Raw genomic sequence first — 18,123 nt, 5'->3', positions numbered from 1 at the left:
TGTACAGTGTTCTGTATATGCTTTTATTTTTCTTTTACTAGCTAGCTTGTAGTTTGGGAGTATCTAGTCAGTAGTCAGGCAGTAGATATTACTCATCTCAGTCACGCTGCTTTATTTATGAAGGTCATTATTATTTTTGACTCTTTATTGAACTTTTTTTCAGCTAAAATTAACTGTTCAATCATCACTTTTGGAGGGAAAACTTGCAGAGATGTAAACCACGATGCTGGCTCACATCTCCTAGCCACAGCATGAGTGCCTTAGCAGTAGAAGGCTCTGCACACTGAAAAATGGTCCTTTCAGGTAGTGTTTCCAGCCCGATGGCCAGGCATGCTGTGTTAGCACAGTGTGCAGTGTCGTACTGCACTGAGGGATGAGTGTAATTGGAATGCAGTGGAATAGCTATGATGCAGCCATCATCATAACCTCAGAAGTAAAAAGTCCAAAAACTCTTCTTAGACCTGTAAGCCCTTGTTAATTTACAGCTTTATTGCCAGCAGGTATATGATGTACAGGCATTTGAAAGAAACCAAGACAGTTCACATAGTCTTGCAAAGTGAACTTACAGAGCTGTTCCTTCGTGTTACTACTACTGTTGGACATTTCCTGAAATCATCTTGGTAAAATGTGAAAGAATACTTCCAGAGATGACAAAAGTCCTGGGAAAAAGAAAGCAGTAGACTTAAATAAGGTTCAGTAAATATCTGATGTAAAAATCAACTTAATTTTAAGAGATAAATATGTGCAATTTCAGCACGTCTTTAATTATCTGTAACATACTTTAGCTAACTGTGTATAAGTTGCAAAAGTAATGGGGTTTTTTTGCATCTATTCACACATGCTTATTATAACACACTGAACCAGGAAGAAAACTTGTAGAACTTGGCCGTGTTTGAATGGTAAATATAAACTGTTGAAGGTAAAGACAGTACATGTATAACTTCAAGAATGTAGGTTATAGTCCCTTTGAGTCCCCCTGTTCAGTATGTTTTAGGCCAGGCTCTGCAAACACTCCTAGATACAACTTGGATAGCACAACTAACCTGACTATATATAGGAATATTAATCACAGCAACAACCCCCTCAAAACTGGGTGACGAATTAAAGGACATTAAAAGCTCTCTTTTTGCATTCTACAGTCTCTTTTTCTTACTTTCTATGTACTTAGCCTATGAATGCATTCTTTAATTTGACTGTACATTTTTAGAGGAAAGATTGGATTTGATTTTCTGTTTACATTAGCACCTAAGAGGAGGACCTCATTCATTGTTGCAACATTGTATCAATACACGCAACCATTGATGCGAGTGATACAATGTACACTAGATCGAGCTGACAGTAGTTCTTTTCCCTCACACTTTCAGGTTGATGCCATTCAAAGAAACAGTGCTCTCTGGGACTTCAGCTCTTCCTGTAAAAATGTTTTAAATAATCTTATCCAGCAAATTAGTGAAAAAATTCATTGGGTTCACTGGGACATCAGTGGGAACAGTAATAGGCCTTTTAATATTATAGTTCAATGAATATCCACGTTTTCTCTCAGGATTTAGCTGCTGTATTTGAGAGCTTCTTTGGGCCCTCCAGCTCTTACACAATAACCACACCCTGTTTTACAAACAAGACCATTCTTCTTAACCTCCTTCATGGTGCCCACTCAGACCTTCTGGCCTCTGATGTCAGAAATCACTTCCCAGTGTTTTATACCCCAGTCCAAAGTCTAAGTATCTTGCACAGCTGGGCAAGAGGCAATCAGACACAACTAGTTTGCAACATTGTTGTACTCAACTATGACAGAGTGCAGCTGGGACAGAGCCAGTGTTAAATGTCCACAAGTTTCTTAGGCCCCAGCAGTGCCGTGGAAATCCCCAACATCAAATGAATCCACATGGCTTTGGTTTTCTTTGCCTGCCTTTCGTACTGATCTTGTCATCTAATGCTGCTAGAAAAGGAGAGAGAGGACCACCTGCTCATTTCTTGATTGGTATTCCACAGACGCCACATAAAGACACTGTTCCTAGTAGGTATCTGAGACAATGGGGCATGGAGTGTTGTCCTACATACCAGTGCAATTCCACAGACCATTAACTGGTGTAGGTCAGATTTGTTGGGTCTTTTGCCTCAAGATAATCCCAATAACTTCACAGATAACTGCAGGGTGCAGTTATCAGTGTGCTTATAAGCCTTCTTGGTTGGTTTTTGAAGGGTTTGTTTGTTTGTTTATTTTTGTGGGGTGATGTATCACCAGTGTTACCTTGAAGAAGAAAGAGAATGATTGTAGTCTCACATGAGCCAGAATGAGTAAAAGCTCACCCAGTTATAATGTACTCTAAGATTTATTGGAATAATCAAGAGCAGTGGGTAGGTAATGAAGTGAAAGGTCCACACATGGTATTTGCCATTAGTTTGTACATAAGCCCCAAAAGTTTTACTGGTTGTATCCAGAGAAGGCTGCAGGAGATTTGCACACCATAGTAATTATTGCAATACTCAGCGTATGTGAGACATGGACCATCAGAAGTGACCTCAAGATCCCTGCTTGGCCTCTAACAGCACTAAAGCCCTTGAAAGTCAGTCAATCCAGACTTTGAAGTCTAAGAAGCATGCTTAGCTTTCCTGAGAACTTCTTAATGGTGCTTAGTCACTCACTGCAGTCAGGATCGACTGAGCCTTAGCCAAACATTTCCTCGCCATAAATAGAAAGAAGCTTGGAAACATTTCTGGACTAATCTTATTCAGGTTGTTCTACTGAAATGTATTGGAGAGGGGCAGTGTAACCACAGCTCCAAGTAAGTTTTGGAATCTTTCCTGCCTGCTGGGAAATTGCTCAAGCTTTCTCGACTTAGAGCTGTTGCCAAATAAACATCTGTGATTTTTTTTCCCCACAATAATCTGCACTGGTGACAAATCCTGAGGAGGACTTCCAGCTACAGGTGAGTATTATGATATTTCTGCAGCTTGGTTTGAATAAGCCATAAACAAGACAGAAATTAAGAGCATGTGTCAATTAGCTGGTCAGCTCCTGGAAAAAAGCTATGCTAGTGCTTGCCATAACCACAACTGGAGGTGAACTGTCTACTGTTTGCAAATTCACCCATTTCAGAAACATCCTGATTGACCATGCCCACGCTGATATGATGAGTTTCTGCATCTGGAAGCCTATGTGGTCTTTGGCAGGCACTCAGATCATGGGGCATCTGTAATAAGAGACTTATGGAACAGCATGACTAGAACTCCTAAGTTACAAATGGATAAGTTACAAATGGATGTCATCAGGCTGTATGGACATACATGACAGAGAGGGCATATCCTGCTGCTGCAGAGGCTGCACCAACATCCCTGTGCGTTCAGCTGGGGTCGGCAAATATAACATCAGGTGCATACATTGGTTATTGAAGTATGAATTGACAGGGCTCTGCAGCACTGACCTACACAACCAGTATAGCAAATGATATACAAGTGCCCGTGTAGCTGTTGTGTGGAGCTATAGCATGGCAGAAGAAAGGCATGGCTGTCTTGGGAGAGTTCAAGGAATTGTTGCCAGTTGAGTACTGTGGGTCTCTGACTGCTGGCCACTACCAGTGCTATGTGACAAGAGGGGAACAGCTGCAATGCAGGAGCAAGGGAGAGTACATAAGGCAAAAGGGAGGAATGACAGCAGCACTGCACGGTGGAGACATGAGATTTGAGAAAGAGGTTGTGCAGCATTCCCCTCAGTATCTCACATGCTTGTTTGCACCTTTGTCCCACCACTGTCATCCTGGACCAGACAAAGGTAGTGCCAGCTATTAAACTGTACACTAAAATTTACTGCATCTGATGAAAATATATGTATTACTTATCTTTTGACCAATTTAGATATTATTCTCACTTAATGACACACAGACCATTGAAAAAAGGTTGTGCTTAAGCATCCATCCTTTTTCATGAAATAGAAGCTCTTGAAATAAAGATGAAGGAAATATTTAAGAAGGATGCTAATACTACTTTTTTTTTGTCTTCAAATTTACTTTCATTATTTTCAGCCATGTTTTTAGTTCGTAAAGCTAGATCATTCTAGCAGCATAGACTGACTGATTTGGCTCCAGCCAATCCTTTCTTTTTATCAGTATCAGAAGCAATAATTTATTTTTCTGCTTATCCAAATCTTGTTTGGCCAGTGCAGGCACTTAATTAATTTCGTTCTCATGTTATACTAAAAATGCACAGTTCACTTGGTTCATGTAGTCTGTTTATTTTTTTCTTCTTTTCGTGTCACATTTTACTTGTGTTTAGAATAAAGGTGTTTCAACCCAAACATCTACTCTGCTCTCCTGCCTCATGCTTTTGCTTACAACAGCTTCCTCAGTTGTCCTGTACCCTTCAAGTTATTCTTTTGTGCAGTCAAAACAGTTTTGGTGGCAGTATTTCTTATTTTTTATTCACGATTTCATGATTTTGTAGGGTATAGTGCATAAACAGTCCTAGGAGCAGAGTTCACAGTTCAGGATCTTGATACCTTCCAAACAGATATCCTGTAAGCTGCAGAGACCTTCTCCTTCTGTCACCTACTTTCTTTGTGGAAAAAAACCCTGATATGTAAAATAGAGGATAGATTTTCTTCCAGGACATTTTTCTCTATGTTGTGTCTACTCATTAGGTGGAAACTGAGGTATCTGAATTAAATTTCTCATTTTCTTGTCACAAATAAGCACTACTGGGTCTATGGCAGCCACAGAATGAGTAGTTTTGAAGTTCAGTGTTGTACTTAGGCTCGAAAAATTCGTATCTGTCATACTTTGGATCTGATCCTTTGTCAACTTATTCCATTTCTTACTAATTATAGCTTTTATGGATACTTTTTTTGTATATGAGTTGATTTCATAATACTTATCTCAAACTGAAGGGGCTTCAGTCTCTGTTTTTAGGAAAATCATTACTCAGGTACTGTTAGTGGATGGTAAAGATTTACAGGAAGATAAATATATATAGTCAACATTTAAGTTTGCTTAATGCGTTGTAATTGTTCTTTAGATGCCAAAGCAAAATTACAAAAAATGATACTGAGGAATCTCTAATTTTAATATGATCTGTGCCATGACTTCAACATGTAATTAACCTGATGTTTCCTTCAATCCAGGCACCTTCTTAACAGTATGTATAAGATTGAGCTACTTCAGTGTTTGCTCCACTGACAGAATGACATGCTCATTACCGGTACATAACTTGCATCATTACTTGCCTTTTATTGTATTGCTTCTGTAATTCCATCTATTCTGATGGATATTTGAGACATACTAATGCAAAATCATATTAGCACAGAATAACAGAGGCAAGAAGGGATCTCTGGTGCTCATCTGGATCAATGGTCTACTCAAATCATAAATCAGATCCAACTTCAAAGTCAGAGCATGTTGCTCACAGTCATGTCTAATTTTTGCATACCTCCCAAGATGGAGATTCTGTAACCTCTGTTTTTTTGCTTTATTCTAAAATAAAATTAAAATTTCACATCCCATGTGCTGCATTTCTATTTTCTTGGTTTTACATTAATAGCAAGCCTAAGGGTATTAAAACCTCAGACATACAATGCTAGTCAGAAGAGGTTTTTAACAACTTAAGGTTATTATCCATCTGGAAAAATATGGGCCAATACTTTACTGAATAATGTTTCATATGGATTTATCATACACATTTTATAGTTTTCAGTCAAGTATAATACAAATGCTGCTTATTACAGTGCTACTTTATGTCCTGTGTGAAGTAAATATGAAATGCAATCTGTCTCCATTAAAAGACAGCAAAATATTAGAAGTGAAAGCAACAAAAGGTTTATAAAATAGCCAAATAAAGATGAAGTATGAGTGTCTGCCAAGTGAGGAAGGTTCTTTTTGTACTAAATGAATTAAAGCTAAAATATGATGGAAAGAACCAATTTATCCATTCTGAAAACAGAATTATAGTGGTGCAATGTCTTTCAAATATAGTGATCTGTTTATATATGGTATTTTGTGTGAAGTGTAGCATTTCAGACAGGATCTGTCATCAGTATTTAAAGTGGTTGTCCACCACAAGAAAAAAAAATTACATTTTTTTTTAGTGTCATTACAATACATTAGTTGGAAGGTCTGTTGTACAGTAGTTTAACAATTTAGACAAGTACTCATTTAGACTACCAAAACATTAGGCCTTTGTTAAACATGGCTGCTATTTCACTGGTGTTTTTTCTTCTTGCTTTATATTAAAAGTGGTGAATTACATAAACCATAAGGCTAAGCATGCAAGCAAGCAGACAATCCCTTTAAAGATGTTGAAGCTAAAAGATCTGAAATGCATTGATACTTCATTTAATTTTAGGCTTTTGTTTTTTTAATACAGTTATTTTCATCCATGTTATCATTTTTCTGTGAACGTAGACCCTTCTTCAGTATAACACCACCACATATATATTTAAATTTTGTTATTAGCTCCATCCTGTGAGAAAATTTCAGATATCAAGACAATTAAAATATTTACCATAAAAGTATGAGCATTCTAACATGCGTTCTAGCATGCTCTTAACGTCATTCTAAACACAGCAAACAGTACCTCTTTGTGCATCTTCCCCCCTCCCTCCCAACTAGTGAGACAGGAGGTGAAATGCAAGGACAGATGAGACATTTCAAAGAAAACACTGGTGTGCTCCAATTTAAGAACAACATAATAATCTGAAATTAACAAGGCAAATAATTGTTTCAGAGAAAGTAAATGGGTAACAAGGCAAATGGGTAGGAGAAGCATAGAGTATGCAGGACAGATTCCAATATATTAAAGTTAATGATCCTGATAATTCTCATTTCTCCCATTCTTTAAATTTTTTTAGAGTCTGTCCCAAGACACTAGTCAGTGAGCGTCTTGAGTTGGCTTTAGGTCCAACTGGTGACTTAGTCTAAGACTTTTTGAAGTCCTAATTGAGGCAATTGAACTTTGACATGTAGAAGGTGATTGAATTAAAGTCTAGAGGAAACTGTGAGCTTTAACTAGATCAGCTCAGCAAGCACTATAGGGCATGGCATTGTCATGACCAAAATTCAGACCTGTTGCTGGGATTGGGTTCAGCAACTTGATGCATTATCACGGTTTTCAGTTTTACTTCAGGCAAGGTGTGTAAGAAGTCATTAATATCTGCTCCTTCAAATCTCCTTGTGAGTCAGCATCCCTTCTGCTGTAGCTCTCCAGTTAAGACTGGTTCCAGCATCAATTAGGAATAGCCAACATTTATTAATTATACCTGTATTTTGTAGACCATTACCATATAGATGCTCAGTTTGAAAAGATGTTTCCTGAGTAACAGTGGGAGAAAAACTTGGCACAGAGGCCCCCCCTACTTAGCCAAGACAGACAGGTCAATGGGAAAAAAGAGATTGCCTTCATTTTCGCAACTGGAAATTGAGATACACACGCAAGGCGAGCTGTGCTGCTTTAGTTGTGCAAGTCTGTGGTACAGTTTTTACTGCTGCATGCAGTAAAATTACGATCTGCAGTAGGAGCTGTTTAATTTGCATTAGATTTGCATCTGCCCTTACACAGAGAGCAAGTAGCTTCCCTGGAACAATGTTGAGGTGTGTCTGGAGGAATCACAGAGGCTGCTGGCACAGCCTGAGCTTACCCACAACTCTGCCTTCCAGCTAGGAAGTGTAGATCTGTTTTCCCTCTCCATGGCCAGCCCCACTCCCTCAGCCCTTCTCCTCAGCACACAGCTCCTTGTGGAGCCTGAGTGGCCCTGACTTACATTCTGATGGTTTTAAGGCAAAAATGGCAGCTAAGCTTTTGAAAAACACTCCAGCCTAACTAATATCCCTATCCATTCTCCATCCCTGTATCTAATGACAGGTTGGTCAGGGCTTTGAGCAACCTGGTCTAGTGGAAGGTGTCTTTCCATGACAGATGGGTTGGAACTACATGATCTTTGAATTCCCTTCCAACCTAAGCCATTCAGTGTTTTTCTGTGATAATAAACACTGAACTGCACTAACTCTGGGCCATGAAGATTTCATTGTAAAGATGGTTTGAGGGCTGGTGGCACTGTGGGTCGTTAGTGGCTGCTTATGGGAGTCCATTGGAATAGAGCCTGGAAGCCAGGGTGTGAGACACCCACCAGCCAGGAGCAGGCAGCCATGAGGCCCTGGGGCAGCCCCAGACCCTGGCACCAGGAACCTCCATGGGGATGTGCCAAGGCTGGGCTGGGACACAGGCCCGTGGCTGGGCAGGGCCATGGCAAGCTGGAGAATGGCCTTGTGTGGCAGCTGGTGAGGGGTCAGTAGCTCTGACCAAGGAAGCTGTGACCGGTCCCGAGAGATGGTCCCAAAAGAGATTGCCTTCCCGAGGCCCGGTGTCTTCCCTCAGCTGCTGGCCAGGAGGGCCCGTGCAGAAGCTGTCAGCTCTTTAGTGATTGTCAGCTCGTGATTCCAGCTCAGCTCTGCAGGGCAGCCTCCAGGCCAGACCAGGGAGAGAGACGAAAGGCCCCTGTAGCTGTTCTGCACGAGGCAGCTTTATTAGTCCGGCGAAGGGAGCCAGGGACGAGCACCACTCTGCCCTCGCAGGGGCAGGGGGCGAGCTTTATAGGGATACAGGGGGTGGGTGCCAGAGGGTAAAGGCCAATGGGTTACAAAGGATCTGCACAGGGTCTCCCAGAGGATTCTGGGTTTGTCTTCTTCTCGCCATAACTGCAAAGTGGCTCCCTTTCCAGGGGAGTTCTGCTGGGAGGTGAGGCACTCTCCTTACCCCAGCAGACGTCCCTCTGGGGCGGGGGCTGGGTATACCCCACAGCCTTGCTGCAGCATTTCTGGGGCAGGAGTTGACGACTCCAGGTGCTGACATGGGGTCCTGTGTCATGGGGAGCTCTGGGGGCTGGCAGGGACAGTCAGGGCTGGGAGTGGCCCCAGGGCTCTGGCATTTTTATGCCTACATCTAGAGTAGCAATTCATATCTGAAGAGCAGTCTTAAGTAATATCCCATGGAAATGTTTTTCTATGTCATGAATATCTTTATCTTCAGAAAAATTTGTTTTCGCTGGACTTCTAGATGAAGATGTATTCCATAAATAACCATTACATCAAATGTCAGTGAGTTATTTTGTTGCTGTATATTTACATTTTGCTGATATTTTCTCCATATATCAGTTTATATATTCATGTCTTCTGCCTTCCTCCTGGATATGCCATTCAGGTTTGGAGGCACTCCTGGATACACCGAGTTTCAGGAATCCCCTAGAGCCACCACATACCAGAGGCCACCACGTACTTAGAAGATTCATGAGGCTGCTCTATCTTTCAGTAAGTGCTTTGAAATACTTTTGTCTGTCTTGCTGATCCCACAGTAAACACAGTTTTTTAGAATCAAAAACTTAGGCCATTGAATAGTATTTTCGAAGAATTATTCCTGAGTAAGCATAAATTTAGTAAAGTATATATCTAACAGATGGATTCTTAATGCCTGTGACTTTGCAGCTTTCAGGTGTTGACAGATGTATTGAAAAGGTGTCTTCCCAAAAAAAAAAAAAAAGCGTATTAGGGTTTTATCATAATATAACTTCAGCTCTGCTGAAATGGAATATACAAGCATTAACAAACATTGCCTTAAAGCCCCCTGTATATGGAACTGTTCACATAATGCTGAAGAATAATGCTTTGTTCCTCACACTTTTGAAAGCATGGTGTCTTTGAGCTAAGTAAGCAATTAAGAAGTTTATCTCCCTATTATGATCTGCGTAGGTTCTTGTTACTGCTATCCAGTTCTGCATTCAGCACTGTAACTCTCATATGTTTCTCTCAGTCTCTACAGATAATTATGTGAGCAGTGTAATTCTTCCCTTTGGTAGTTTTCTTTGAGGTGGAGAGTATATGCACTCCTGTATTTTTGTACACAAGAAGGTATGATTAAAGAAATATGCCTTACACTTCAAGCAGAAAATGATAATATTTGTGATGATACATATTTCATGAAAACTGTAAATTTAATTTAGTGAAGAAATAGAACTTTGTTTAAATAATAAAGAAAAAGCTTTCATTAGGGTGAAAGCAGAGAGAAATTTTTCTTCTGTGAACATAAATAGAGTAAGTAAATAGGCAAACAGCAATGCTGTTTAAACAGATTTTCCCCACAGAACTCTTGCTACCCAAAAACCATAGGAAAGTTCAAGCAGTGAAATTTATGTTAGAAGTAAAACATTCTATAATTTAATAGGAACAAATTATGCTCATGTATTTTCATGCTGAAAAATATCAAAATTAAACAAATTAAAAGAAGAGTATGAATAAGTGAAAGCAAGATTTTGCTTTGCTTTTTGTACATTTTGAAAATGATCGTAATCTACCACTACCTAATATTTAGTTTCTAAAGTAATTATGAGCATTGTGTAGTGTCTGTGTAATAAACATACAACTTTAAACAGGATTTGGATACCCCACTCTCTCCAGTCAGAACAAGATGGGTATTTCTCTTGGAAAATACAAAGTATGCAAGTGGGTAAAAAATAGTGGGATCTGGAGGTCAGTGACTTCCAGATCCAGCAGATCACCAGAGAAGCACATCCCAAAACTGAAGATATTTTGGTAGTCCCTTCTTTCAGCTCCTTCCTGTTTGAATGTGGAATTGTGAGTACTTCAGCAGACCTCAGCTGCACAGTACTACATGAGAGAGAACTATGCCAAGGACTGTGTAACCCTCTGCTGCCCTGTATTTTAATGCGCTTTTCACTTAGACCTGTTTTATTCAACACTTATACCCCCTCAACTCTTCCTTTTATTGCTCTAGGTTAGAAGTCCTATTCATTTCATGTGACCTAAGCTAGGCTTAAAAAGGGGGAAAAATGAGGGGAATTGTGTTTTGTGTTACATATAATTATCACTTTTCTCATAGCGTATGAACTTCTTTTCCTTCCCAACATAGAGTACACACTGCAGCAAGAAAAAAAAAAAAACAAACAAAACCAAAACAAACAAAACAAAACAACAAAAAAAAACCCAACAAAAAACCCCCTACTAATAGAAATTAAAATACTGAATCTGAATTGATATACCTTATACACGGAAAACTTAAACACCAGAGGAGATATTTTTGAAAGAAAAAAGAGCACTGTTTCTTTCTGAAGTATCTTTGTACACATAAGAACTATTTTACATGTCTGAGGTTAAACATTTGCTTTCTTGACCTTATGCTGAGAACAGCCTCAAGGTGAAGAATTTATCTTTAACAGAGAAAAACCCCTCTAAAAATAAAATGAATAACCCTCCCCAGCTTTACTGTCTGGAATAATTTAGTGCAATGTAGATTGTCAAAATAAAAGAAAACTTGGTTTGTTTTTTTTAGGCTTTCATAATGTCCATCTGATCAGCTATTTTGTAAAAAATAGTAATTGAGTGGACCTGTGTAAAAGACAAAAAAATGAAAGCTAAAAAAACCACTCAGATATAAGTAGTAACTTCAAACCAATAATAATGCTAACAAAATATTCCAACATATGATTAATAGATGTATTTACATATATTTATTCATGATCTTGAAAAGAGAGTTTATGGCATCTAGGTGAGAGGACTACTCAGAAGGCTTCACAAAACTAAAAAGAGCCATATGACCAGCAAAATAAAATGCTTGTAAATTAATATATACAGTGGGAAAATTTCAAATGAAAATAGGTAGATTTATTTTCATGTTTTAAATTACCAGCATCATGCCTGTAGAAAGCTCAGGGAGAAGCTATGCTTGGTAATAGCAAACCAATGGAATATATTTCTAAATTTCTAAAAAATACTGATACAGACTGGATTGAGAGTGAACTTTATCATTCTAAACATTACTGTGAAATGAAAATAGCTAAGGAGAGTCTGACTTGTTCAGGAGAATCCTACAGTAAGTCTACATCACTAAGGAAAGAGACAAATACAAAAAGGAGGTATGAGTTACACACAAATAATAATGAAAAAGAGAAGGTTAAGAGGTCTTATGAGAAGGGGATGTGCCTACAATATACTTGGTATAAAAATGGAAAAATAAAAAAATGGAAAATATTGAATTAAGAGCTAATAAATTAAAAATTGCCAACAGGTTATATCTCTTGTACTACACCAAATGAAGCGGTGTAATTTAATGGAAAAAAAATTGATCAGTCAAGAGCTGTGAAAGATTTTTGAAGATGTTTGGATGATTTATAAGAACATCCACTGATAATTATCTGACAGCTTTGAAAAACATTGCATATAGTCACTCATGACCAAATTAATCATAATTTTGCTGGAGTAAGGAAGGAATTGCTTCTACAGAAGGATCAGTTGCATTTCTTCATTTTGGAGGTTTTTTCTACCTTCCTGTCCCCAGTATTGTCTGCTGCCAGACACAAGATTATATGGACCACTGATTTAATTATTTTCGACCAATTATATGGACCACATTTATTTATTTTTGTCATAGCTTTTTTACTTTTGTCTGAGTTTCTTTCTGTTTACAATATTTGTAACTATCAAGATTTCTTTATTGTTAGCAATTTCCTGACTTATGAAATTTCCCTTCGTATTTTGCAACAAGCATTTCCCATCCTCTAAACAATATTAATGGGACAATTAATCACTTTCAAAGCCATATAAATTAGAAAAATTCCCGAATTGTTTATATGTGTTTGAGAAACCACGTTGAACTTACATCTATTGAGTACAGTATCTGACCTTTAAAAACTTACGAATATTTGGACAAGAATCCTGGAAGACACTTGAAATTCAAGCAGCACTAATGCCTAGACATCTTTAGGAAATTTTGAGTGTGTACAAAGAAATGGCTGCTTCTGTGAAATATTTGCAGTGTTTCAGGATTGAAGGGAATTATGAGGGATGTGCACTTTTAACTCAAAAAGCTGTTTACAGACCACTAAATGCACATATAGTTCTTTAAATATCCTTTACTGTATTATAGGCTTAACATGACCATTCAGATCCATAATTTTAACAGCACGTGTGAGTTTTTCCACTGTGTTGAGATTTGAGAGTGAGCACTTCCAACGGTATGATAACTCACATAAGAAATTCCTGCCACTGGATATGACTGAATTCAACACAGATAAAAATCAGGAGTTACTCCATCATGTTTCAGATACTAGAGTGGCACAAACTATAAAATCCCTAATCAGAGAGATAGAAAACTTGTTTTCTGATAGATGTGTTGACTGAAGTCTGCAGCTGTCACTGAACAATTGCCCTGGAGCAGTTCAGGGTTGCCCAGGGCTTCAGTCACACTCAACATGAGCATCTTAAAAGCAACTCCTTCCTTACCCTAAGTAAAACTCAGTGCTTAGGTAAAAGCTAATGTGCTGCCAAAGGACAGGACTGAAAAAAATATTTACTCCCCCAAATGTCTTTCTACCACCAAACTTCTCCTGTGGACTGAACAGTCCCTTGCTCTCAGATCTGGCAAAGGAATGAAAAAGTGAGAATTTGTGTTTAAAGAAAAAGCATTGAAGAGCTTAAACTCACTATGAAAGTAGGAATCCCCTTCAGTTTTTTGTGTAACACATCAAATGAGAAGGGTCAAAAGAGAGTACAGCCAGTTCTCCTGGGGAGAGTTCAAAGAACAAAACAATTGTCTAGCCACCTGGAATCCCCTATCAAAGTGAAATCCCTGAAAAACACCTGTATAGGCCAGACATGCATTACAGTCAATGGTGCGAAGACCCAAAAAGTCAGGACAATTAGTTCTGACGCTTGCTGTGAGAATATGTTCACCCAGCCTAATATTCTGTTAGACTGTACAGTCTGATTAAGATAAAATGAAAAGAAGTCTCCATGTGTGTCTGTACGTAGCCTCCTAACACCACTTGAGATATTGCTCTGAAGGGAACAGGTACCAGTCAGGACAATGATTTGTGAACCTGTTGGTATCCAAAGGGAGCTGGGAGGAAGATAGAACTATTGCATGCTTGAGCATGGTCAGTATGAAAGGAGGCATTAACAATTCTCAGCAGTAATATCTCTCTGATTATTAGTGTGTCTTTGCTAACTTTAGTCAGCCATGAAGAACATACTTAATGATGGTGAGATGGTGCATAAGGATGTAGGTCTGAAATTTTTAATAGAAATTCTCTGTGTGACAAATGATGTATTAACTTTAACTTGGACTGAGTCTTTAATATCCGGCCCAGTGAAAGAATCTCAGAAGTCTTATGGGTAGTACCAAATTTACAGCTGCCTTTCTCATTAGTCTTTAGAGTTTCCCCGGTTTGATCTTGCAAGTGGTAAGGAAATGAGTAAATTCTGAGGGGTGAACAGCCTCCCAAATCTGTGTTTTACTTTCCTAAATATACCAAGAGACTGGTGTGGTAATTGTTGCAGTCTCTGCGCTAGAAATCGTACTTCACTTATCTGCAGTTGAGAATAATATAAAAAGAAACTTTTTTGCCTAATAAAACTTCCTTTCCTTACATAAGATATTAGGAAAATGCACTTTTAAAAAAGATAATGTGAACTTTACAAAACTAATGCCTCTTGATATTCATATAATAAATGACTTGTTTTTATTTAATATTGCATTTTCAAGGCTTGTGTTCATCTTTGTTGATTCTGTTCTGAAAATTAGAATTCCATGTCTATTGACCATCTGTGCTTTTTTTTTTTTACAAAAATTTGCCAGATTTCTAGATAAAAAATACTTTCCTAATTGGCTGCAAAACCAATACTACTTTGGAAATGTGAAAACCAAGACTCGTGTTTTATTGACTCACATATCATGATAATGGACCACCCCCTTGGTACCCTAAGTATAACAGAAATAGTTGGTTTGCCTCTAATTACACTGTTTGAATCACACAGTACATAAAGAAAATGGAATAAGTATTTTGATTATCGGCAGTGTAAAATCTTGTTCATTTCCCCATTGTCTTATTGGAGCTGTGACAAAGTTAAGAAATAAAATGTATATTGTACAAAAATTGATGTGATGTAGCTGACTAAAAGCAGAGAACACAGCTGAAGTGGTGGCCCACAATAAATAATACAGTAGAAAAGAGATACCAAAATCTGAACCTAGCAAGTAAGTGTTAATACTAGGCTGTTGAAAAACAAGAAATTTCAATGTCTGTTCCACTTAGGAGAAAGAATGCAAACATGCTTATATTTACCTCTAAAATAGCAAAAGCCAATCTTTCACAATAATTATCTTTTAATGCTACTGCATAGCAAATATTTTTTAAACTTATGTAACATAAAAGCCAGGATGATCTCAGTAAATATAGACACAATCTTACCACAGGCCACTGCCAAGCCTAATAAAAATCCCAAAGACATCATTCAGCATTTTATGCCTTTGATAGACACATTTTAGGCACCAAACCCATTATCAGGATAAAACTAATAAGTTGTTTGCCTTAAACAAATTTTAAGAGGTCATAATTTTTTTTGCGCACATGTCTGTATGGAAAATAGCCAAAATACCAGTGGATAGAGTGTTGGCATCCATCAGGGCTTTAGCCTACAACAATAGCTGTAATATGTGTCATGAGCTCCATTTCTCAAAGTTATGTCTTATTTGCAAATACCATTATTTCAGAATACCAACATTTTGTTAGTAGCCTCCTATTCTTATCCTAAGTGGTTGGTTACCAAGAAGGTTACACACTGGTAGCCAACAGATTAAAGGTATTTGGCTGCTCAATGGTGTTTTTCTTCTCTTAATTTTACTTAGCAGGCACTGCACCATTCTCTTGGGAGATGTTGAAGCAGGAAAAGTAGGGACAATAGACACAGGGTACATCTTCTTTGTCCTGGACAGGCTGAGCCATTTCTTGACTTTTTCCCACTGTTGTAATGCATTTTGAGCTCACAAATATTATACTTCTCAGGGAACGATGACTTTAGTTTGCAGCTGCCAGGAAAAGAAGTGCCCTTTGTTTGCAGCCTGTCAATAGAATGACCTTTCCCTCCTGCCAATTTATGCTCAAGAAATACACGTGATTGTTTTCCCTTTGCTGGGTGTTTCAAGATCTTCCAAATTTGTTTGATCAATGGTTCAGAAGCTTTCAAACTGACATGAGAAAATATGCATTTTCGCAGACTCATTTTCAGTTGGATGTGAAGCAGCTGAAGCCAGAGATCAGCGAGAATTAATCTGTACTTAATGAAGGAAACTTGCTGAATTTCTGTAAACGCTTGCCTATGACACATATACAGAGTTATATAAGCAGTCTGCCATTTATGCAATCTGCTTTGGCAATATTTATATTTGTATTCAAATCTTCTTCCTTGTGAAAGTAAATCAAAGCCTTGTAATTGCCTAACAGTCAATAACCTGCCTTTTGGAATTCTACCTCAAAGGCAACAACAGGCTTCAAAAGCTGCTATCAGGTTTTCAGAGTAGCCAACAATACATTCTTCCTGCTATGTTCAAAGCAGATGCTGTCTTTGTCTTTAATGAAACAATGCAGATGCACCAAAATGCCATTTAACTGCAACAAAAATTTATAAAGTAACTTGAGATGCATTCTTGCCTGTGTGGGTACACAGCAGGTATAGACATACTCGAATGACTTTTGCCTGTACTCCAAGTTCTCTGGCAATCACATGGCCATATTAGGATGGCATTGTATCCAAGCTACAAATCTCTGCTAAGAAGCAGCATATGTTATCCTGAGCACATGTTGCATGTTAGTATTGTGATACCATTTCTTATCTGCATCTCAGCAGCGTAGATCTCCTACCAATCTCTTTTCTTTCTCTGAAGATCAATGCAAAATTGACATTAGACCCTCTGAAATGCTCCCTACTGACAGCACATTTCCCATCAGCAGTACCTGTTATCTAGTGTTGCACTGGGTAATGGCCAAGACCATCTACAGTGGAAGCTTGGGCATGTTATGCTCTTGCCTGTGTGCAACCTGTTACACCAGCTCTGCATATCTTAAGTGCTTTTAAAAAACACACCTTAGAAATCACTGCCTGCACTACCACACATGTTTTTTGAATGACAGGAAGCAGGGATCAGATTTTTTGGTGATTTTACAGAAGACTGCTTGTCTTCTATAAAACAACACCTGTCCACTAAGGTGCCTGATTTTTGATAGATTTTAGCAAGTAGCATGCTCCGTGCTGTGCACAGGATGGATTACTTGCCTAATTTGCCAAGTCAGGAGCCATGGTTGAATTACATGTATTACACATTAATCCATCTGCACTTCCCTATCGATCTCAAATCTAAAAATCTACATTATGTACATTTCCTGAAAGCTAAGACACATGCAGAATGCATAAATCTCATTTCCTCAGAGAGGGTAGGTTATACATCAAAGACAGAACAATGACAAACAAAAGTGAAGTCCCTTAGCCCCAAATAAAAAAGTTGAAGAGAATTTTTACCAAAAAGTACATGCGTGAAGATCAAATGTGGGAAGAGTTATAGCAGGGTAAGCTGTTGTGCTGGGGTAAGTTTGGGTGTTGTCTCTGAGCCCTTAGTAGCCTGTGACCAGCAGTTGGATCCCTCTTGCCTTGCATGCAGCATCTCACAGTCTCACTGTCCTAACTGTGCCTCTCAGCTGTGTTTTGATGGGAGCCATGCTGCCCTTCTACCCTCTGGCAGCCGCAGCAGGACCACTTCCAAAAGCATCTTAAAATATTATCAGCTTACTCAGTAATTTGGGGGTCATGCCAGTGTTGTTTGCAGCCAAACATGTATTTAGCATAGGCTAAGTGAAGGTTTGCTTTCAGGCAATTACAGCTTTGATGCAGTAGCATGTTAAACTAACTCTCCATTCTTTCACTGAGTCAATGGTCTTTTGCTGCTGCTTCTGCCCAGAGTGTTCTGGTAGCCTCAGCTGCATAAACTCTTACTTGAATTTGCTTCCTGATGGCAAGCACTTAATCACATGGCTCCTCAATGTTTGCTCTAGAAGATGGCAGTAAGCGCTCCTACAAGTAAGGAAAGACCTTTCCTGGAAGTTGCAGGGGGCACCCTTCAACTTTTTATTGCAGCCTCTCAGGTGAGAGTGCTGCCAGAATTGTGAATGTTTCTCCCTCACTGCATTTCAGTGCTAAGTTCCAGTGATTTAAGGCCAGTCTTTGAGGGCATAGCTCTCAAACAAACATGGTCTGTCGCATTAGGACACAATTCAAAAAGTTGCTCAACTGTTAGTTACCG

The 18,123-nt window shown here is 38.7% G+C and overlaps 1 long non-coding RNA gene across 1 annotated transcript in view; it reads right to left on the bottom strand.

Moving 5' to 3' along the window:
- Positions 1–469: 469 nt before the first annotated feature.
- Positions 470–18,123, bottom strand: part of LOC116440869 — a 48,261-nt gene continuing 30,607 nt past the window's right edge. Inside the window, exon 2 of the long non-coding RNA XR_004238789.1 lies at positions 470–659. This is a non-coding gene — a long non-coding RNA (uncharacterized LOC116440869). The remainder of the gene's footprint in view (positions 660–18,123) is intronic.

The sequence above is a fragment of the Corvus moneduloides genome, chromosome 3 (genome assembly GCF_009650955.1).
Source record: "Corvus moneduloides isolate bCorMon1 chromosome 3, bCorMon1.pri, whole genome shotgun sequence".
In the NCBI taxonomy this organism is placed as follows: Eukaryota; Metazoa; Chordata; class Aves; order Passeriformes; family Corvidae; genus Corvus; species Corvus moneduloides.
Note: the sequence above shows the minus strand (reverse complement) of the source record. Positions and strands in the feature narration are given on the sequence as shown.